At 36.1% G+C, this 24,420-nt stretch overlaps 1 protein-coding gene across 1 annotated transcript in view; it reads right to left on the minus strand.

The window, feature by feature from the left end:
- LOC131691058 (mucin-2) overlaps nucleotides 1-24,143 on the minus strand; it is a 610,571-nt gene extending 586,428 nt beyond the window's left edge. The window contains exon 1 of the mRNA XM_058977218.1: nucleotides 23,301-24,143. The gene's annotated coding sequence lies outside the window, so the exon portion shown is untranslated. The remainder of the gene's footprint in view (nucleotides 1-23,300) is intronic.
- Nucleotides 24,144-24,420: the final 277 nt, after the last annotated feature.

Consider the following 24,420-nt stretch of genomic DNA (forward strand, 5'->3'; position numbering starts at 1 on the left):
CTTCATTCCGAATTGTTCGTAAAATACGCCTATATGAGCGATAATAACAACCATTGATGGGGAATGAATGATTTTGATACCTGGTGCGCGGACTTGTTATCAACAACGGAACTTGAAATTATCTCTAAATCTGCTACTATCGGCACAAGGCTGATATCACCCAGTCCAGAACAAATGTCATCAATAGACTTAGACTTACGTGGAGGCATGAGATAGGAGACCTACGAAAACTATGTATAACTTGTATTATCTTTCTGAGTATTAATTTTTCGCAAATTATTATAGAGATTTGCTTACAAATAGGTCATGGATTGGAAGCTTGCGTGCCGACTAGCGCCAGATCGAAATAAATTTTCAAATGATTCTGCAGCTCTACATCTCCTCACGAATTTTAAAACGACTTGCCAGACACCACACTAGTGCAGCGCAATGATAGAATTCCACACAAAACATTTCATCATCGGGTTTCCGGCGAGCTCTTCAAATACAATGTTAAACCATCACTCTTGTAAATAATTGTGATCTTGATTGGATAGAATTTTATGGAAATTTACAAATCGTTTGCCAAACTCGACGAACCGAGTCGAGTGGTATATGAGAATCGGACTGCCGGGCCTTGGTTAATAAGTCGATATCACTAGTTTACAAGAAAAATTAAGCTTTAAGAAAAAGTATTTTTTAGACTAATTTTGGGTCGCTGAACACGAAAACAATATTCATTTTTTTGTTCAAAGAAGCGATTTTGTGATTTTCTTTAAAACTCGTTTTTGAGCATTTTTTGTAGTTTTTAGTCAATATTTCGTGTCAAAATCATTCAATTAATTTAGTCAATATGCAGGTTGAAAGGTGCCGAGATGCCCTTTCCAAAAACATATAATATATGTCGATTATATGTAAAATGTTTAGTGCTGCAAACGACCAAAGTTTAAAAAAGTGCATTTTTGGCCATTTTTAAAATTTACTCATTTTTAAATGATTTTTTTACCGAAAAACAAATTTTTCTTTCTGACCTTTTAGAATCTAAGATGACAGATAATATGTTTACGTTAATTTTAAGCCTAATATCACTAACATCGGATGGAAAATGTGGATGCTAGGCACATTAAGCCAGTCGTCAAATATTCGAGTCCCTATCGAGAAGGAGTCTCAGTGGGATCGTAGGACTAAAGTTAAACTAAAAGTTAAAATTTTCACCAAGTGCTTCATACCATCTACATTTTTCATCCGACTTTTGTAACCATTGGATTTAAATTTATGCCAAAAGTTTGTTTATCTCATTAGATTCTAAAAGAATTTTCTTCTGTCCTTGATTTATTATAAAAAAATTTAGTAGAAATATGCATTTTTTAAAAAAGTCGAACGTTAGACTTTTTTTCTTTGGTCGATTGTAATCATAATAAATGTACATTTCTCGACAAACATACGATTACGGCTTAAAAGCCAACTGTCAAAATTCTATTTTGAAAGGAAATTCCGGACAAACCGTTACTGGCTAAACACAGTTCATAGCAGTTAATGCAAGAGAAAACTTTTTTCTTTTGTTTACTATAAACAACTGTGATCCCTAGTAACAATTTAGGTTTAAAGGTAGTTTTATAGCCACTCATAAAACTTAGATTGCACTTGTAGCATATTTTAAAACTTTAATTGTTACTTGGGATTGGCGGGTAACAGTTTGTCTAAAATTTCCTTTCAAAGAGAATTTTGACAGTTGGCTTTTATGCCGTAATCATATGTTTGTCGAGATTTGATCTACGCATATTATACATTTTCGGAAAGGGCACATCAATACCTTTCGAACTGTTTCGATCGGATCCTATTTGAACAAGATAATTGACAAATAACTAAAATAGTGCCCAAAAACACGTTTTTCAAAGAAACCTTGAAAACGCTTCTTTGCAAAAAATGGACTTGGTTTTCGTATTCAGCGATCCAAAATTAACTGAAGAAAAACCTTTCTTCTTTGCTTATCGCGATTACCTTAAAATTGTTAAAATCTGTCACATTAGATTCTGAAAATATGAAAAATTATTTTTCTGTGATAAAAAATAGAGCAAAAACAAAAAAGCGGAAGCAAAAGAAAAACTTTTTTTTTAAATTCGAACTTCTTTGTAAGAGAAATAGAGTATTATTTTCGTATTCAGCGACCCAAAATTAATCTAGAAAACACTTTTTCTCGTACCTTCATTTTTCTAGTAAACTAGTGTAATCTTATTTAAGACCAAAAGAGGTATGTGAAAAACAGAGCAATTTTCATTCGGTGCTTAATAACATCACCAGTTTTTGTCGGATTTTCGTGTTCTTAGGCTTAAAATTCACGTGAGAAATTTGTCTGTCATATAGGATTTTAAAAGATTTTTCTTTGCTGATTTATTTTCTTATGAAAAATCAACTAAAAATTAGTAATTTTACCAAACACTACTTTTTTTGACTTTGGTTGCTCTTAACCCTAGATTGTTCTATGCTATATTTTTTTTTTGGATATTTTATCCTAACATGTTATGATTGTTGATATTTTATCCTAACATGTTATACAATTTTGGAAGGGGCACATCAATATCTTTCGAATGGTGAGTCGTTTGTGTTAATCGGAAGATTTGTTCCTGAGATATTGACCAAAAACTGCAAAAAGTGCTCAAAAACACCTTTTTCAAAAAATCACAAAAACGGTTCTTTGAAAAAGAAAATGGATATGATTTTCGTGCTCAGCGACCCAAAATTGACTTGGAAAACACCTTTTTTCTTAACTTCATGCAATTAACCCAAAATTTGTAAACTAGTGTATTCAGAGTGATCGTTACCGATTTTTTACAGCCGGCCAAAGTGGAAAAATCATGCGAAAAAACGATACTTTATTTTCAAATGGCCGCCATTTTGTTTCTAAATCGAGTTTTTTCATGTTTTTTAGGTTGGGGCGCCTCCACGGAATGTTATTTTCAAGATCGTTTTGGTTTGCTGCCGAATTGTATCGTGCCCGCAGATGAGGTCGGTTTTCAAAACACCTTTTGCTGGAGCCACCATTTTGGAAGCCATTTTTGACGCCATACACTCGAAAATTTTTATTTTATAAATGAAACCTTAATAAATATTTATCAGAATAGCGCACATGTCTAAGTCCTTTTACATTTACTTTCAGGTAATTTTTGCACAATTATATAAGAGGACCCCCTTAAATGGCACGTTTCCCGAATGTAGTCGGGGATTTGTGCCTTGCCGTGTCCTTTCATAATTTTCTGGGGGAAAGGAAAGGAGTAGGAGGAGGGAGAAAGTAGAATTGGAAGGGTGGGAAAATAACAGCACCAAAACAAAAACAAACAGAAGGTAAGTTAAACTCACAAGTAGTTCAACTCGCCTGCGAATAAACCTAAAGCTCTTTAGCACATTGGATAAGAAACTTTAGTATGGCCTCTGAGTTGTCCAAACATGATGTCGCCTATGTAAGGACAGTCGACAACTCGAAATCGCAATTGCGCCTCTACTGGGCTGTTACTTATCAGATAATATGAGGTTCCGTAGTCGGATTCACAAAGATCACATGAAAAAGACTCAGCGCGCTGAATAGTTGCCATGTGATCATTGAGTTTGCACTGGCCGATTAAAGCCCTGGTCAGCATGCCGCAGTGGAGCTTCGAAAAATGTAGTAGATTTTTCAAAATCACTGGGCACGCCTTTGTTTAGAGACATGTTTGTAGACTTCTCCAATAATAACGGTTCTCGAACGAAGCCGAGGACCGTATTTTTCCCTTGTCCAACTTGTCGAAATTGGCAGGACGAGCTCAGGACCAACGAAGTCAATCACTGAACCTGCCCTGGCCAATTCGTCAGCCCATTCATTTCCAGTAATACCAAAATGTCCGAGCACCCAGATAAGGTAGATACTGTTGACAATGCTTAGTTCCTCGATTAAGGTTCGGCATGCGATGTAAATCCAATAGATGTATTTAGGTTAGAGACTCCAAAAGTTTTCAAAAGTTCGTCTGCACTGCCCGAAGGCTATGCACGCTTTCTTGACTCTCAACTCAATGTGAGCAGAACAATTCAGTTTGAAATCCAATATTTGACTTGATCCGCACACAGTAGCTCAGAATCAAAGAACTGCAAGGGACGTTATTCGCTTCTTCGTGAAAAGACCCATTGAAGTATTGTTTGGGTAAGCCGATAATTTGACTTGTCGACACCACTGTTCGACAGCACTTAATGCCTGTTGCTTTTAGTCAAACATTGCTCTGATGCCAAAGTCCAGTAATTAGTATTTGGTAGTCGTTCGCAAATGGCAAATGTCAGTAAATGGCTATCTAAGTTCATTTTGATTCGAAGTCCGGTTGCGGAGTTACGGGTTTTTAAAATGCATGAAATGTAAAATGTCGAGATTTTATATTATTCGAAAAAAATTGTTTGAGAAAAAGTTTCGTAAAAAATGTTTGGCGTTTGGATGTTTGGGCATAAAGTATCCTTCCGAAACGTGGTGCGAACAGAACCTCTTCATTCACCAGCAACGTTGGATTCGATTGAGTCGAGGTCTTCCGTTACAACAGGTGTCTTTGAGTTGTTTGTACTAATCTCCATATAAGGCAAATTTTACTTTATTTCGAGTATACTAATTCTAGGTTGACAATGAAAAACCTATCACCGAGTTGTGATTTTTGCCCTGTTTAAATAAAAGTGAATTTTTCGTAGTTCTTGAGCCCATTTTTTGTTAATACAGGTTTTTACGACAGGCTCCATTTGTAGAATTTCATCTGAACCATCGGCATTCTAGCGACCAAATTACGTTCGACGGACCACTGAACACATACTGCTTGCTAAATTGTGACCTAACAGGATTTAAAAACAGATAATGACCAATCGCTTGAGTAAATATAAAACTTCAACCAATATTTTTTGTTGTACTTGGATAACTGTTGATCGAGTTCTTTGGTGGCCTGTTAACCCTTAATTGGTCTCTGTTGCCATTTGGCAACATATCCGGTTTTGTGTCTCAAGAAGAGATATTTAGCGCTTCAATCTTTAGGAATTGCTATCTTAGGAAGATTTAAAGTCACGAATTTAAGGGTTAAAGTGCTTTTGTAATTATTCCTTCGAATTCTCGACAAACTTTGAGAGTGGGTGGTGATTCAGCTGTTGTCGTTCCGAAATTGCTTCGGAACATAACAAAACTTTAACAAAAACAAATTTGTTGAAGAAGTTCCCGGTGAAACACCAACCACAAAGTGTTTATTTTTGTGATCAGTACCTGACTGAACTACCTAAAATAACGCGCACATTACTACAGCACAAGTTGAAGTTACTCTATAACCGGCCGTTTTGAAAACCTTGAAAATCTACATTTTATCTATCGTCAATTGAACCATTGCCGTAATTATTCGAAGCAATATTAAAGAGAAACTCTTCTGAGCGACCAATTCTGCATTTTGATTGCCGAAGCAGCAAACACACTTTGCATCATTAGAATAATTTCATGGGCGTTGGTTTGTTTTATTTTTACCTCACACAGCAAACGAAAATCGCATTTTTTGTTCACTGGACCAACCGACTTCGAACTGACCGCGAGTCGGATGGTTTGATTAGCAAAACGGTTTGCAACATGCGGCACTTTAGTAAGGTAAACATGCCGAACAAAACTGCAATATATATAGTGAATCGTTTTCGGTGGTGCGTGTCCGTCTGATTAAAACCATCGCATTGTTTGCAGCAGGTTCGTCCCATTGAAAAAAAAGTGAGCGCCAAAGTTGCACAGAACGATTTTAATTGCCCGATATTTGTGTGTTTGGTTTGGCGTGACTGAATGGCTTGCATAGTTGGCCGTGCGGTTACTTCATACGGCATCAATAGTGGAGCCACAGCAATTGGCGAGTTTGCGGAGAAATCCTACCGGTTCAATTGAGCCATTCTTTGTACTAGAGCGGAATTTTGAAATTAAATATTGAACAAAATTGTCTCGAAAGCTTACACGCGAAATTCACCCCGAAATGATGATTACCGCAGGCGCAAACTTAAACCTGATTGAAAGCGAAAAGTTTTACGAAAAACGGCAAGTGTCGGCAACCGGCTCAAAAAGAAACCGGATAGCATCGACGAAATCGTACAAACAACCATAACCGTGAGTCTGGTTAGAAAAAGAGGGCAACTCTGTCTGGGCCCCACTCACATCAGCGCAAAAGACCCTGACCGTGGTCTCGCAGAAATCGCGCAACAGCTGCTGTTGATTCGGTGTACCGTGGTCGCGGCGGCGGCAGCGGCGAGAGAATGGACACCGAATCAAAGGCGCCTGGGACTTTCACTCTTCACTACCTTCGGGTCTGTTTGGGTTCGGAAACAGAAATGTTAAGTTTCTTGATTGGGCGAAGCCAGGTACGATCCGCTTATAAGCTATTCGATCTCTGGCGTTGGAAGAGTGATTGTCTTTTTGACGGGGTCTTCGCGCCGTCAATCATTACCGGTTGCGACGACGGAAGCTCGTGAATTATTTTTCAACGGAACGAACAGATACAATCCCCCGACTGCAGTGTTGATTTAGTTTATGCGATTATTTTTCCGCTTTAACGAGTGATTAATAAATATTCTTTCCCAATTTATTTTCTTCAGTGTTTTTAATAACCTCGCTAGGAGATTTAAAATTTTCTCTTTCCATTCTGTTGTTGCCTGGCGTTTCTTCGATCACTGCCCTGAACTTCACTTTCGGCGAAGGTGGTTTTCACTTTCGAATAACAGCCAATCGGCACCACCACTGCCAGTGACAGAGATTGGACCAATTAAAAATCACCAGAAAAATGCGGAACTGGTTCGCCTCAGTATATCATGGGCCGGTTTTCCAAAACGATGCGTAAGTCATTTTTTCCGCGACGCGACATTCGATAGGATGATGGGCTCAAGCTTCCGGCAGTGGGCTCCGATTCTACTACCTGTTGCGGGTTGCCTAGCGTTTAGGAATTGCGTGTGGTTGAATTTATGGTATCACCAGCAGTAAACTGACAGCTTTCGGAATAATTAAATGGCTTGGCTACCACTCTCCAGCTACTGAACGCCCATTTCGGGGCTCGTCGCGACGGATTGTGAATTGCTCAACGAGGTAGGAGTGGTTGGTAGGACTGCCCAATATTTCTATGGTGTCATTAATCAATTCGAGGGCTGCTGGTGTGGATACAATTATTGTTTTATGGCGACTTCGCTAACGCTAATTGGAACATTGGAAGTTGGTGATTGGTTTAAAGTGAATGACGGGCCATCAAAGTCTGTGAATTATTGAACATAATCGATCAGCATTTTTTTTATTTCGTCATCAAACTGTTCCTTTCCGCATTAGAGTGGCTCAAAAAAACTCACAATGAAACTTTTTTTAAATCAGAAGTTTTGAACCAATAGAACGAGATTTGTTATGAACCCTACAAATGAAAGAATTTTTACCGTAATTTTAATGAAAAATACGTTTCTGTTACTAAGAAGTACCACCAAAAAAATGGAAAAAGTAGGATTTTGGCAAGCAATTTGAACAAGTGGAATTGTTTGTAGCAATTCATGCAACTTTTAATGGCATCAAATCCTAAAAGCATCTTTGCTTTACTCGCTTGTATAAAAAGCATCTCGTGAAGCCTTTTTCAGGTTTCTCGGAGTTTTTTTTAACAATCGGAAATTGTTTTATTTATTGGTGAAGAAACAAATATTCTAAAAAATTCTTCGAATTTTTCTATGATCGAGGCTGGTTGAATTCCGCAATAAACGTCTGCTCAGTGTCAACTGATCTGTGTGTACAGACTTCTGGAATAAAGCTCCATCTGATAGTACTTTGAAAAAGGTTCAAAATAAGGTGTACATCGTTTGTCTCCTAGCGACTCTTTGCGTAAAATGGTTGCGTATAAACTACCTCTGTCCGAAGGTCAAAAGTCGATTTTTTGTTGAAGATCCAGTTCTTACTAGACATTCAGTACTAGACTAGACATTCAGTGTCTTCAAATGAATTTCTTCACAATTTTTATTTCGGTGTAAAAATAGGGTTGTCCCAGCATTTTTGAAATAAAAATAATTTCTTCTGAACAATAAAAATGGAAGTATAAAGCCCTTCAGAAAATTAAAAAGTAATCATGTTTTGGTAATTTTATTGACAATTGCTAAACTATTGTCAGTGGTTTGGTTTGGTGTGATCCTTAAAAAAATATTTTTTTCAGTAAAATAGTTTTAAAGTGAATTTCCCAAAAAAATTGAAATTTTCCACCAATTTATTCTTTAGAGACCAACTTATTATCAATTTTATAAACGAGATATTGATTTTTTCAGTAGCAATATTTTTTCTACGTTTGAACAGTTTCTACACTGCTAAAATAAAGTACGTTTTACCAATTATTTCTTGTAGAACACCTAGAATGAATTGTGTAAAAAATACCTATAACAGAGGGAGTTTACAAGCAACCATTTCACTTGAAGAATCGCTAGGAGACAAACCATGTGCCCCTTATTTTGTAGAGTTTTTAAAATATTACCAGATGGTCATAACATTGCATTGATTGCAACTTTTTGCCACCTTTGGAGTTATTTACTTAAAAAAATGTCGAATTTTGAGCATAAAATCGTCAATAACTCTGTTTCTATAACAGTTAATGATTTGGTATCTGAAGAAGAAATGTGCGCATTTGTAAGAGCTAACTGGTGTCCGAAGTCGACATTCACGAGAAATCATCGTCAAAGTTTTTGTATTAAAAAAACTGATTTTTTAAGAGAAGGGGAATCGCTGTAAAAATAAAACCGTTGAAGATAGAAATTCGACATTTTCAACAAAGTTACTCAGAATCGATTTCTCTATATTTCTTTAGAAGATTGTATTCTCCTATCTTTTTCCATTCAGGAGATAATTTTTTTATATCAAAAATTGAGAGGGCCCCCCTAACTTTGTTTTCCCCAAAATTAAGGGTTTTTATTGTAGATAATTTGTTCCAAAGACACTGAAAGTCTAGCACTAACGGATTATAAGTTCTGGATTTTCGACGAAAAAAATCGATTTGTGGCCCATGGTGAAATGATGATATTACAGACAAATTTGCAGTGAACTTACATTTTTTTATTTTGATTATAGAGGTTTTAACCTTATGGTAGCTTACATTTAATATATTACTTTTTTTTATTTATATATTTAAAATTTTTGTTCTGCTGGTGGGAAATTTCGGTTTTCTTCGTCGCTTTCAAAAGATCGTCTCAGAATTAACTTCCGCATTTTTTTTTAAATTATTTCATGCATACTTCGAAATTGAATGGACATTAAAATCTCTCGGACTGCTATGATTACTCTGCTCAAGTTTTTATCAGTTTATTACGCCCTCTTTGGTGATATGCAAGGGGCGTCATTTCCAGTTGTTTTTAACCAAAACTGCCTTGATAAGCTATCAAAACTGCTTATATGGTTATCTAGCAAGCTGTAGGGTAATGATGCTTTTACTGGTCCTCCTAATTCACGAATGAACTTGATTCTATCGAAGTGAAAATCTTGTACTGGTCGGAAAAAGTGTGTACTTTGCTGTACATACTAAATATTGTTAGGAAATCGAATTGAAGAACAAATGCAATATAAACACTAAAGGGGCACAACCATAGACCCCGCCAGGACCACTGTACGGCCCTGTATGTAGTCAGAAGATATTTGGATGTTATCGATTGAACAAAAATATAATAAAAGAATCAAATAGACAAATGGGAAAATTGAAAGAGCGGAAAGAAAATCCAAAGCATAAAAAATATGAAAGAAAACTAAACAATTAAAAAACAAAAAAAACTTGCGAAATTAAAATTAAAAGTAAAATAAGTTCATAGGCGATGAAAAAAATAACCTACCAAATGTAAAAACCAAGATGAAACATACTGAAAGGAAAAAATTAAAATGAATGAACATTTTTAAAAAATTTAACAAAAAAAAAGAAATGAAAAAATAAAGAAAAAGTAAAACAGAAACATAAATTCCAAAAAGGGTTGAATGGAAAATTTAAGAAAAAGAAATAAGGTAAATTTTAGAAAATGAATAATTGTTATCGTTTTTTATTGATATTTTTCGGTAATCACCGAAAAATATCAATAAAAAACGATAACATTTACCAACGGTGACCAAAAATAGAAAACACAAAATGAATAATTGAAAAAAATATATGAAACGAAATAAAAATAAACAAAACGAAATTATTTTATAGTTTCTTAGTGTTTCGGATTCCCCTAGTTAGTAACTAACACCAACTATATGCTAGTTAGATAAGTTCAATTCTGAACTAATTTGGCGATAATAAGACACAAAAATTTAGAAATTCACGTGTCTTGTATTGCGACCGCCAAATGAAAATTATGAAAAATAATTTAGGCTAATAATAAAAAAGCATAAATGGACAAGTAAACTGATTTTTTATGGGAGAAAGATAACATGAAAAATGAAAGATACATAAGAAACGTTAAAAAAGAAACTTTGAAAACAGCATTTTTTAGCATTTTGTTTGAATTCGCCTGCTTAGCTGAAAACAAGGTTCGAATTCAGTATGTCTTATCAGCAAATAGAATCTCTTCACTTACGGGACATGGTAAGTAAGTTAGAAGTCGTTTAGTGTGTTCACAAACAGTGTTTCCAATTTTGGACTCAGCCCGGTGCATTGATCGTGTGCCGTGGGTCTGAAGAGACGAAGTCGAAATGCAAACACCTAGAGACTAATTAAGTTATTTAGAAGTTGAGAAATAGTGTGCAGACCAAAATAACGAAAAATACGTTAAGAGATTGAATTACGTTTACATTTTATGGACTTAAATTGCTATAGAGTTCCACAGATGCAAAAAACCAAACATTGATAGATTCAAGGATCCAAAGATTCAAAGATGAGCAGAAGTAAAAAAAAACACAAGAGCTAAACATTAAACACTCTAACACAATCATTCAATCCAATGAATAAGGATTTATAATTCTAAGGAATTAAAAATTGAGAAAGATTGAGAAATCAGAATATGCAAAGAACCAATGAGAAACAGAGCTTTGAAGACGAAAAACCAGAAATACTAAGCTATATAGATCAAAAGATCTCAAGATTTAAAAATCCAATCCAAAGTCAAAAATTTAAATATTAAAAAAGCTATGATAAAGGATTTTTAAATATATAAGACTCCAAAGATAAAAACTAAGATACAAAGATACTAACATATTATGATTCATACAAAGATTTAAAGATCCAAGTATGCAATTCAATGATCTAAAGATGAAAAGATCCAAAGATCTTCAAATTCTATAAACTAAAAGACTCAAAAATGCAATCCAATGTATGATAGGTTCAAAGATCCATGGACGGAAATGTCTGGTGATCCAAACATCTACAGAATTAAACACACAAAGATCAACAATCCAATGTGGAATGAATTCTGGGGAGTGAAACAGATTTCGTTCTAGTCAAATACAATTTTGAAGGTTGGAATACTATTATAAAGCCCCAATCAATACGAAGGGATACATTTAAAACAGATAAAGTCTGGAACATTTTAGAAAGATATCTAATTCACTTGTTCTTGTTGCGAAACACTGAAAAAATCTACTTAAAACTGAAAAACATGAAAAAACGCCAAATAAATTTATATTTATGCTCTGTCTGTTCAATATTGTACAGGTCGGACTCGATTATCCGGGGATTCTATTATCCGGGGATTCGATTATCCGTGATTCGATTATCCGGGTGCTTCGAAAAAAAAATCAAATTTCAACTAGAATGTCTGATTATAGTGTTAATTCGATCATTGCAGTCAACAAAACTTTTTTTCGGGGGGGTCTAGGGTTAACCTCCTTGCAAATTTTGGCTTACCTCTAAAATAGCTTATATATGGGTCATTCCACGAAAAGTGGCAAAAAACTGAAACTTGGGATCGACCTTCACGGATTGGAACCAATTTCGAAGAAATTGTTCATCTACAGCCAATATATAATATCCTAAATTATTGTGTCATTTTTAATCACCCCTCAGTCCATGGGAACACTCCTAATTTTAACAAATTAAAAAAAAAAGTTCTTTGGATTATATCTCTGGTACTGTTTGCACTAGAATCAATTAGAGAGATGATTTTTGGAGGATTTGTTCAATGAATTTAGAAAAAAATGCTAGTTTTTACGGAAGTCTTGCCAAATATGCAACTTTTTAGTTTTAAACTAAAAGTACATTTTTTTTGTAATACACATGTTGGTTACTGCAGGCCTTTTTTACACACAAATACTTACTTATACTTACTCGGTCGGTTTCTGGCACTATCTTGCGATAATGATGACATGCTTTTCAGGATTCTGTATGGATACTTTCTAGGATTCTGATCGAAGTTTTCTTAGCATTCCGATGGAATCTATTTAAAATTTCGATTGAATTCTTATCCGTATTTTTATGGTTTTTTCTCTGAATTTCGATGCAGGATTCTAGAGAAAAGCTTCTTTAAGGTCTGGTTGAATCCTGCTCAAAATAGCATTCTGCTGAAGATTGTGATTTTTTCAAGATGCTGATAGAATCATGTTCCTATTTTCAATGAAATTCGGTGTAAAATTCTGACGAATATCCTGCTCTCAGTTCCAGTGGACTTTGACAAAATATTGCTCTTCTTCCATTATCCCCTTCAAAAATTGATTCCTGCTCAGAATTCAAATGGCATCTTTAACCCATTCATGCCAATAGACTTTTCTACGGCTCATGTACGTACGCGTCACATGACACAAACACTACATCACTAGCTGGTGGAAAATAATAAACAAAGACGGCAAAATCAAATGGGATTGTTTTCAACCAGGAAGCTGCAGAAGTGTTCGTGAGACCGGGCGACAAGAACTCAATACCACGTTTTTAAACGACTATAACTTTTGGTTTACACAAATCTGATTGGGTTCCGCTGAAACAGTGCTGCCAGGGATAGTTTCTGTTAATGGTGAAAGTGAAATTTTGGAATATTTTCGTAGCCCAATATATGTAAATATTATTGGAAACTGATAGAACTTTCTAATTTAGATTGCCTTCAAGTACCTTTTTCATGCAATTGGACTTGATCGGAAGGTAAATATTGAGCAGCTTCTAGCACTGCGTAAGAAGCACCTATCTTTAGTAAACCAGGTATTTTGTGTTTCATGATGCCAACAGTTCTAAGAAAAAAATAGTTTTGGAACCTTATATGCGGTAGAAAAAAGTTGGTCAAGAAATGGTCAACAAGATTTTGATAAGAGACCCGGCAGTCACTGGAGGCGATTTCAATTCTTGGGTAGCTCAAGCAAAAATGGATGTTAGGCTATGTAAAGAGGGCCCCAACAGTACTTCTTGCTGAAACCGCCGAGAACCCATCGTGTACGTAATCAATTCTGTAGTTCTTCGCTGGTGACAAACATGAGTGGGAGAGTCAGGCCCGTAGCCAGGAGTTTATTTCGGGAGGGGCTTAAAAAATTATTGTATAAAGCTTTTTTATTTCGATTATACAGGTTTTAACCTTATGGTTATTCGCCTCTTTTTGGGTTAGAAAATTTCTTTAGAAAAATTTCTAACCCTACATGTGCGGGATTGATGAACGAACCGTGATGAGCTGCGTAAAAGGTAATCAATTTACCAACTACGCTTTACCCGCTCCTGCATAAAGCTTTTAGTTCTAATTACTTCATATTGTCACTAGAAACTAAACGAAATTTTGAAAAGTTCTTAATGAAAACAAAGCCAAATCTAAGACAATCCATGTTCTTTGTCACAAGAAAGGCTATAGTACATCAACGAATTATTGATGTTTAATTTGATTTTTATTATTTATTTTTATTTACAAGTTACAATTTACTCTCGTTGCAACAATGGATATTCTAGAGTTCTCAGTATTTATGCGCTAACCGAATATGACAATCCTTGACAGTGCTGGAAAACGCAAGGTGTTCTAAGCTACACGTTTAAAAGGTGTAGATGACGCTAAATCGAAATGAGTAGAAAAATATCCATAAAATGTTCGATCGAAGAGAATGTCGAAATTTGCACAAAATCTTCTGATTTAGCAAACGAATTGTAGATGGTTCAACTTCTATTTTCTTGATCTGGCGTCCTGTAACTATTACCAGTTCTAATGCATCATGCTAACATAATTTTTTGGCATACCCCAGTTAGGAAGGAGGATCTTTGGTGATCAATAGGATCAAAATATATGGGTCATTCCACGTCTGATTTACAATCAAAATTTGAATTCCTTCCATTTTTTTTTTCTTGCATTCATTAGTTAAAGTAATTGACACGTATTTTTTATTTTGGCTAAATATGATTTTTTTTTCAAGTTATTAGTTTTTGAACTTTTGAAGTTTATAACATTGAACATTTTTCAATCACTTATAACTCGGAAACGATTCGATATATGGAAAAAAATATTAAATGAAAAAGTTGTGAGCTTACTGAAAAAATAGCAATTTCTTTTTGTTATATAACTTATGAAATTTGCAATTGTTTGAAACAAATTGAATTTTTTAAAGTTGGACCAATTTTTTACTTATTATTTTCTTTAAATATTAAAAATCATGTTAAAATAATTGTGCAAAAATTTGGGAGTGGATATCAAAATACTTTGCGAGATATTACAATTATAAACTTAAAACAAGGCAATTTTACACCAAACGCCTAGTGATAGGCCTATTGTAATTGAAATATCTCGTAAAATACTTCGAATTTCTTTCTGAAATTTGTACACAATCTTCTCGATATAATTATAAATTATTTGAAAAAGCTAAAAAGATTTTTTTGGCTCCACCCTGAAAAAATTTTGTTACTAATATTTGCATAATACATAAATTATTTAACAAAAACAAATATTACAAAAAAAAATCCGCCGAGATCTTCTGAAAACGCAGCTTTTATTATTTAATGCTTTTTTCCAGAAATCTAATAGTTTCTCAGTTATGAGGCAATGAAAAATGTCCAATTCTATTAAATTTATAAAACTTTAAAAAATCACTATATTATTAAAAGTCGATATTTGTATGTATGTGATTTATGGACTCCCAAACGGCTTAACCAATTGCCGTAAAAATTTATGCATAGTAGGAATTTGTTATGGAGCGTGTTTGTGTGCTATTGGTGGGGATTATCTGCCTACAAGAAGGCGCTTCGGAACAAATTATGGTTTCCTCCTATTTCGTTGAAAGTCGCATCAACGTGCGATGGGTATTAGCTAGTACTTTATAAAGTTCAAAAACTCATAACTTGAAAAAAAAGTCAAATTCAGCCAAAGTAAAAAAATCGTGTCTATAATTTTCAGCTAAAGAGTGCAAAAAAATTGAAGGGAACTAAAATTATAGTTGTAAATCGTGGAATGACTCGCATTCTGCAAATTTAAGACTTTTTTGGGGGTATTCTCATGTCAAAAGCAAATATTTTCTAAAGTCCCCCGAAATCAAATTTATTTTGATTACATATCTATATTAAGAAGATTATGTGAAAAATTCAGAATGGAACTCGAAGTGTTACGAGACATTTCAGTTATAACAGGCCTTTCGCTGGGCGTTTAGTGTAAAATTGCCATGTTTTATGTTTATAATTGTAATATCTCGCAAAGAATTCCACTGCCAAATTTTTACACAATCTTTTTAACACGATTTTAATACTTAAATAAAATAATAAATAAAAAATTTGATCCAGCCTTAAAAAAATTCAATTTGTTGCAAATTTCATAAGTTATATAACAAAAAAATTGTGATTTTTTTGGTAAGCTTATTTGAAAACGCAACTTTTTTATTTAATATTTTTTTCCATATATCGAGTCGTTTCCGAGTTATCAGTGATTGAAAAATGTTCAATTTTATAGACTTCAAAAGTTCAAAAGCGAATAACTTGAAAAAAATATAATATTTAGCCAAACCAAAAAATACGTGTCAATTATTTTTAGCTAAAGAATGTAAGAAAACAGTTTGGAAGATGCTTGACGTTTATATTAAGCGCACATTGCTCTAATCTATTACAGAAATTCAATTTGCGTATGATTTAACTAACTTTCTTTATTCAGGCCAATATCTAGCATAAAATGAGTTTTGTTAGATACCATTACTAGCGATAAATGTTAATTTTGGGACAGTTTTTGTACTCAGTTTTCTATGAAACTTCTAATTTTTTATTATACAATTCGTTTACTTGAGTCGGTTCAATGCATTAGCTAAATGAAGCCTTGAGTCTTTAATATATTTCCACGATGTAAACAATGAAAATGATAAAACGCTAATGGTTGTCCAACAGATCTCGTGCGATTGACCTGTTTACTGATCGAGAAATATTTTTCATAACCAACCGCGTCTTGGTGGTCGTTCATATCAATCTTGTACACTTCCGTATTATTATCGTGGTAACTGCTATGGACATGGCAGTTCGCGAATATCTGATTTCATTTTTGTTTTGTCCCCTTACGGGCCACCAGTGTCGACTTCCTCAATGATGATGCTGACTGTTAATTTTGAGATACTAGACGTAGTTTTTGCCGTCAATATTATATGAACAGCAGCCACAAATTTGGCAATTGTTTGTTTTTCAGGTAATCGTATTGGAGACTATGGATGTGCAAAGATGTAACGTGTATGATGATATTATCGCATTGCGTTTTGTGCGTGCAGGGTCAGCTAGGACGAAATCCTAGCTGACCCTACCCGTCTAATTCCTAGATGAGTCCTTTATAATAAATTACATTTTTTCCAAATGTGACAGGAATCTTTTAATAGCCACGGTTCAAAGAAGTTAAGTTTGTTTATTGGGGCTTTAACCTCCTGGTCGTTCGCCCGCGGTTCAAGTAAGAAGTATCAGATCTTGTAGACGAACATTGATTTTCTCATCATCCATATATATGAGAATCAACCACGTATTACAAGTTGCAAAATGACTGGTTTCGCCTAGGCTAATTTGTTGAGTAACATAAGTACTGAATGCCTGACAAGGTAGAACTCGTTAAAGGCGATGTTCGTAAGCATAACCTCTATTTTCACCTTCAGCAAATATTCCCCATCATGAAATTCGGTTATGCAAAAATTCCAGAAGTCAATAGCCTCCACGTTTGGCTGGAGCACCACTTCTTGCTTCTACGATTCAATCATCCGACGGATCACCCCAGCAAGAATTAAAGTAACAGTTTCTTTTGTTCTTCCGACGAGTCACACAATATGAAAGGAAGTGTGTTATCAGACTCGGCATACTGAGTAGATATCGTGACCGATGTCTTCGGTGGCTCGAAATAGCAATCTTCCTCACCATTCTCCCATTAATTTGTTGAAACCAAACAAGATACAATTTTTTTACGAGTTACCGAAAAACATGTTGCTTCTTAAATTTATTTTTGAAAAGTTTCGGGGGGGGCTTTAGCCCCCTAGCCCCCCCTCTGGCTACGTGCCTGGGGAGAGTTTCCGAAGACTACATGCGTAGAGATCACCTGACAATCCGGAATGACATTGGTCAACTAAATGATGTTATAAAGACAAGGATCTTCTTTTGGATGCACAATGCGCCCTAACTAACATGAGGGTTAAAAGAAATGTTAGCTGTTATATGTGACACCACCACGTAAATTAAACTGGAGGCAAGAAACAGACGACCCCCAGTTTACTTACTTTATTTTTTCTAGTATACGAGTTATAGAATCATTTACCCCGGAAAATCGACCTGTATTACAGAAGAGTAAAAATAAATAAAACAGATAAATTAAATTAGATCAAGAATTTACTAACGAATAATAACATTCAAAATAATGGAAATTGATTACCAGCAGCAGAATATTTATCAATTAAATGAAATAAGAACGATGAATAAAGTTGATTAAATAGGATTTAACAAATTCATGTTTGTTTATTCGGGGTTTTAACCACCCCGACAAATAATATTGAAAATATGCGAACAAATTAAGAAAAGTAAAATTTTACGTAAATATTAGGGAAAAGTGGACCGAATCAGACCGCTGGTTGACACACCTTACTAAAAAGTTTGTCTTAGAATTCTTGCACAAATGGCTATAAACAACTGATACATACTGTTAACTCATTACGAATATAAATAATAAATGAAATCCAACTGAAAATACAAATTACGCCTTGAAATTCTGAAATGTTTACTAGGGTCAAAAAAGATGGGTGGGTAATGTCAGAGACATAACCGGAGTGAAGTAGAATACACTTTAGACCGGTAAATTCTGCTCTGGAATAAGCAATTTCTATGCGATTTTGTCGACTTTAACACATTCATAGTTTATTTGGAGTATTTTTGGAATTATCAAGTTGACAATTTGCAACATTCTTTGAAAATATTGTTGAACTTTTATGAATGAAGGCACGCAAACGAGCGTTTGACCGTCGTCCTACTACCAGCATCAGAGAAGTAGCAGATCAGCATTTTTCGCTACATGGCCTGTACCAAACAAACCGCTCGTAAGTCCACCGGAGGAAAGGCTCCCCGCAAGCAGTTGGCAACAGCCCCCTGGCAACCCTATACCATCATATGGAGTTTGACAGCGACCGACATATATGGGGTGTTATAGCTATAAAGCCCCAAACAAAGAATTATGTTCGGCACTATGCTCAATATTCAAGCATTCCACACGACGTTTTGCATCTTGTGGGATGATTTAATAATTTAATTTAATCGACATTTTGTAACTAAATACAGCTTCTAATCATTCGGTTCAAAATCAATGTTTTGCCTTTCATGGCAGTGATGCTGGCTGTACAGAGACGTCGTCCTTGACAGGGGGCTGGTTGGCAACGAAGGCCGTGTAAAAGTGCACCAGTCACGGTTGGCGTTAAGAGCCTCATCGCTACCGAACAGAAACAGTCGCCCTGCGAAAAATTCACAGCTATCAGAAATCGAGCGGGCCTAAATTGTGACCCAAAATAAACCACAAACCAACAAGTTGTTTGCAGGACCAGCCAATTATAAAGTATTATTATTATAAATGAAATTTTCCATTGCCTTACAACCTCCCTCCCCCTTTCCACCCGGCTTGAATAACTATCAATCTTGATGATGCTGTGCGGCGGGGGCACTAGTTTTTATTATGGTGGAAAATTTAGGTTTGCGCGTTTTTCCCAAAAGTTTTTTAGCTGTGCTGTTTTCAAGGAAGTTGTAGTTGAATTCAAAATAAAATAGTTTAGTTCTATTGTCAGAGATGGACCTTCCAACGAAAACTAGTTTGGCTCGCTTGGAATCGAATTGTATGGACCAACCACTGCTTTCACAAAATCTGTTATTTTCAGTAATTGAACATTCTACATTTTTGTAAATTGAATCATTACACTAACCTGTCTACAAATCACACAAATAACTTTTTTATTTTGTGCCATTCTACTTGAAAGCGACGATATTGTTCACAAGTGGCTCACTTACCATCCAACGCTCTTGACAAGCCACTTTCTGATGCTTGTAATAAAATTTCAATTCGATTCTTTGTCGATAAATTGATGGCCCTGAAAAGGGCCTGTTGTTTGGACAGTGTTCGGAATATACTTGAAGCTGGTGTATATGGTAACAGTTTTGGTGCCATCTGAGACGGCGTGCTTGGCCAACTCTTCTGACAGCAGCAAACGGACGGCGGTTTGAATTTTGCGGGAGATGCTGCAAACGAACTGCTGCATGCTGATGCTGCAAACGAACTGATCGTGAACAACAGCATGCTGAGCTTTTATACCTGACTACAGCACAATGTAAGCTCGTCCTTTTTTGTGTTGTCCTCAATATGTGTTCTTCGTAGCTCCACCCCTTTGTTGCTCGACCACATATTTTTGATAAAGAACAAATTTAAAATTGTGTTTCCAATACGGAGGTTATCGAACACTCAGGGTAAAAAGAGTAATCTAATACGGCACCTTGGTAAAATGTTTGAGAATTGAAACCTTTTTTGAATGCGCCTAGTAAACACGAAACTGTAAACAAACACACAAATGATAACTTTTAATTTTGTGTCATTCTACGTGAAATCTACGATATTGTTCACAAGTAGCTCACTTGCCATCGAACGCTCTTGGCAAGCTACTTTCGGATGCTTGTAATAACCAAATTTCAATTCGATTCTTTGTTGATAAATGGCCCGTACCAAACATACCGCTCGTAAGTCCACCGGAGGAAAGCCTCCCCGCAAGCAGTAAGCAACGAAGGCCGTGTAAAAGTGCCCCAGTCACGGTTGGCGTTAGGAAGCCTAATCACTACTGAACAGAAACTGTCGCCCTGCGAGATATTCACAGCTATCAGCAATCGAGCAGGCCTAAATTGTGACCCAAAATAAACCACAAACCAACAAGTTCTTTTCAGGACCAGCCAATTATATTCCAGTAAGATATAAATGAAATTTTCGTTTTCCATTGCCTTACAACCTCTTTCCTCCCGGCTTGAATTACTATCAATCTTGATGATGCTGTGCGGCTGGGAACAGGCAGTTTCCATTATAGTGGAAAATTTAGGTTTGCGCGTTTTTCCCAAAAGTTTTTTTAGCTGTGCTGTTTTCAAGGAAGTTGTAGTTGAATTCAAAATAAAATAGTTTACTTCTATTGTCAGAGGTGGACCTTCCAACGAAAACTAGTCTGGCTCGCTTGGAATCGAATTGTATGGACCAACCACTGCTTTCACAAAATCCGTTATTTCAGTAATTGTACATTCTACAGAATTAGTCAACTATTTCCAATCAGCGCAAAAATCGAAGGTTTTCATTCAAAACAACAGAAGATTTAGAAAACGTTCGATTTTTGTAAATTGAATCAGTACACTAAACTGTCTGTAAATCACAAATAACTTTTGATTTTGTGCCATTCTCGTGAAAGCGACGGTATTGTTCACAAGTGACTCACTTACTATCCAACGCTCTTGACAAGCTGATGCTTGTAATAACAAAACTTCAATTTCATTCTTTGTCGATAAATTGATGGCCCTGAAAAGGGCCTTTTCATTGGGCAGTGTTCGAAATTTACTTGGTGCTGGTGTATATGGTAACAGTTTTGGTGCCATCGAAGACGGCGTGCTTGGCCAACTCTTCTGACAGCAGCAAGCGGACGGCGGTTGGAATTTGGCGGGAGATGCTGCAAACGAACTGCTGCATGCTGATGCTGGAAACGAACTGAGCGTGAGCAACAGCATGCTGAGTTTTTATACCTGAATACAGCACAATGTAAGCTCGTCCTTTTTTGTGTTGTCCTCAATATGTGTTCGTCGTAGCTCCACCCCTTTGTTGCTCGACCACATATTTTTGATAAAGAACAAAATTGAAATTGTGTTTCCACTACGGAGATTATCGAACACTCAGGGTAAAGAGAGTAATGTAATACGGCACCTTGGCAAAATGTTTGAGAATTGAAACCTTTTTTGAATGCGCCTAGTAAAAATGTTTTCCACTCCACTCCAGTTTGTTTCTGACCATATTTGCAATTTGCGTACTGAAATAAATCATAATTTAGGGTTTAACCCAAATAGCTCTCCAAAGAGAAACAGTCCATGAAACAGAAAATGCAAACTTATTCTTTGAAATGATTTTGGTGGCCCGGAAAAGGGCCTTTTTTATAATGATACAAGTGAGTTCTACCTTTTCAACTTCCAAATCCATACAAAGTGCGTCCCTGCCGCTTCAGAGTATAGACGACATTCATTGCGGTTTTGCGCTTGGCGTGTTCAGTGTAGGTCACGGCATCTCGGATGACATTTTCCTGCACACCATCAGCATTCGTAGATTAAATCGGAGATGCATTTTACACCACCACGACAAGCCAGACGCCGAATGGCGGATTTTGTGATTCCCTGGATTTTATCACGAAGAACCTTGCGATGACGCTTGATACGGGAACGCAAACATGATACCGCTCATTGTACCGTCCGGACGAACATGTTGCTCGTGTCGTAAGCGAGCACCTACTGATACAAAACAAGCTCGCGTGACCTGTATATATAATATTCCCGTATGTAATGAAACGCTTACATGCCCCTTTTTGACGGCTCTGCGTGGGATATGCTGGCAAATTGCGCATTTTCCTCGCTGTTTCCGAAGGATTTTTTAAAAATCCTAGTTTTGGTTTATTTATAGTAGTCGCACTAATTACGAAATTTAATACGAAATACGTGCACAAATTTCCGATCTGATAGTGCAAAAATATTGTGATTTCGTCCAGTAGAACGGAAGATATTCGCATTTCAAACCTGGGAAAATTTCTCAACTGAAATTTTTGAAACGGGACCCCATATTGAAACGTTAGAAGTATTCTACTTCAATAGGTACATTTACATTTACCATAATAGGAAAATTTAACCTGACCATTTTATTTCCAATTTCTTCGCGAATAAAGCTTAAATTCATGAAATAACACCAAAAGAAATTCGATTAAATAACACCTAAAAAATTGAATCGATTATCTGGGGTGAGATTTTTTTGAAATCCCCGGATAATCGAGTCCGACCTGTATTAAAATGTTACGTGGAATTTACAAACGATTCCCTCTCTGATTCAAAGGACTGAAGATAATAAGATTTATTCAAAAGTTCAAAAGAATACATATTTTAAAATGCAATCCAAAGATCCGTAAATTATTAGATATATAGGTTCAAAGATCTAAATATCTAAGAATAAAACAGTGTAGAAATTTAATAATACAACTTCGAAAACATTTCGAAATCCAAAACACAAACATGAAAAGATTCGAATGTCCAAGTGCCCAAAAATACCAAGTTCTAAAAATTCAAATATTTAAAGATCCAAGAATCAAAAGGTCTCAAGGTCCAAAGATCTTAAGGTCTAAAAGGAAATAAAAAAAAATCCGAAGATGAAAAAAATTAAATACTTCAATGTAAGAAGATTCAAAGATGTGAAGTGAAGATGCACAGGTTCACAGTGTACAAGTGAAGATACACAGAAGGTTCACAGATCTAATGATCCAACGTACCGAAAATCGGATAGTTGGAAAATTCAAAGATTCGAAGGATTCAAATATCTTAATGCTACAGATATCTCAGCCCGGGAGCATTATTTCATCTCATCATTCAAATCCAACTCTTTTCACAAACTTTTCAGGTTATCGAGTACCAAGGAAACAATTCTACAATTTTGATAAAATCTTATATAGATGAAAAATGTAATCTCAGAGCTATGGAATTTTTTTACTAATTTCATTTCATACGAAGAGAACAAGCTGACTTTCCCAAACGCTGGTGCACTTTTCACGACCTCTGATTCATCAATAAACTTAAACATCATTTACATCCAAACGGGTTTAGTTAATTTCAAAACATAGGTATGGCAATAACATAACAGCAACTAGCTAAACATTACCCGTTAACCGCTTATCTAACCGTCCAAAGCAAACATCCCAAACTCTAACTCACCTTTCTCTGTCGAAGATGTCTTCCCTCTCCTTCCAACGCTAGTCTCAAGTCTTTAATCAAAAGCAAAAGCTCTCCCAGCTAGTATAGTCTAGTGTTTATCTTATGTCTCGCCAGTCACGATTTTCCATCCAACTTGTGGAAAACCTCGAGAATCCGTCGATTTGATACACCTCTCGTCACTCGGCTTATAATTTATCTCTACGCTACCCCCCGACCGGGCCTCTTCCATAAACAAAAGCAAAAAAAAATATGTGTCACTTGAGGCTACACTCAAACAACCAATTTACTACGAGCGAATAAGCTATCGCCTTTGCATCACATTCCCTTTCTTTCAAACTTTCCTCGCGTTAAACTTCTTCGCCTCGGACGAAACCGCACTGCAGCAATGCAACGGCTAGTACTAAACACATACACTTTTAAAAATCACTGCATTCACTTGGAGATGAAAAATGAGAAACTATCATCAGCACACCTTTCTTCGGAGGAAGCGAAATAAAAAAATAAACAAACACCGAGACTAACACGTGTCAATAAGCTTCGCAACGGAACTAACTGCGAACGGGGTTTTGCAGTAGGCTTACACAGATTTCTCTTTCCGCCACACACACACAATTAGTATCGGGGTTTGCTTTGGCCAATCCCAAAAGGTTCTGGAAATGTCAGCACGATCGATTCTGGTCACGATCGCGTAATGTGCTCGTCGTGTAGGACGATCCCGCACCTTCAAAGTTTTCTGCGGATTGCACAGAACACAGAAATCAAAAGGAGGGAAAGAAAGCAATCCGTTTGATTCGGAACACGTTCAAGCACCAGCTAGACTCGATTCGGCAGGAGAAGGTACCTGCGCTCAGACCGCGACTTAGTCAACTAAACTTGCGCGACTTAATAACATCGCGATCGAGCCACGGTACGTACGGTGTTCGATCTTTGCAGCCCCAAACCAGTCAGTGGCAAACGACACTCACCACATCGCGCTAGACGACCGAGCCGATATTCACCATAGCAATGCCGCCACGATCACCGTCGTCGCCGTCGTCGTCGGTCGCCGTCGTCCGCGTCATGGTCACTTTCCCAGCATAGCATCGGTGGGTGTGGAAACGAGGAAAACGGAGCCTACGGA

The sequence above is a fragment of the Topomyia yanbarensis genome, chromosome 3 (assembly GCF_030247195.1).
Source record: "Topomyia yanbarensis strain Yona2022 chromosome 3, ASM3024719v1, whole genome shotgun sequence".
Classification (NCBI taxonomy): Eukaryota; Metazoa; Arthropoda; class Insecta; order Diptera; family Culicidae; genus Topomyia; species Topomyia yanbarensis.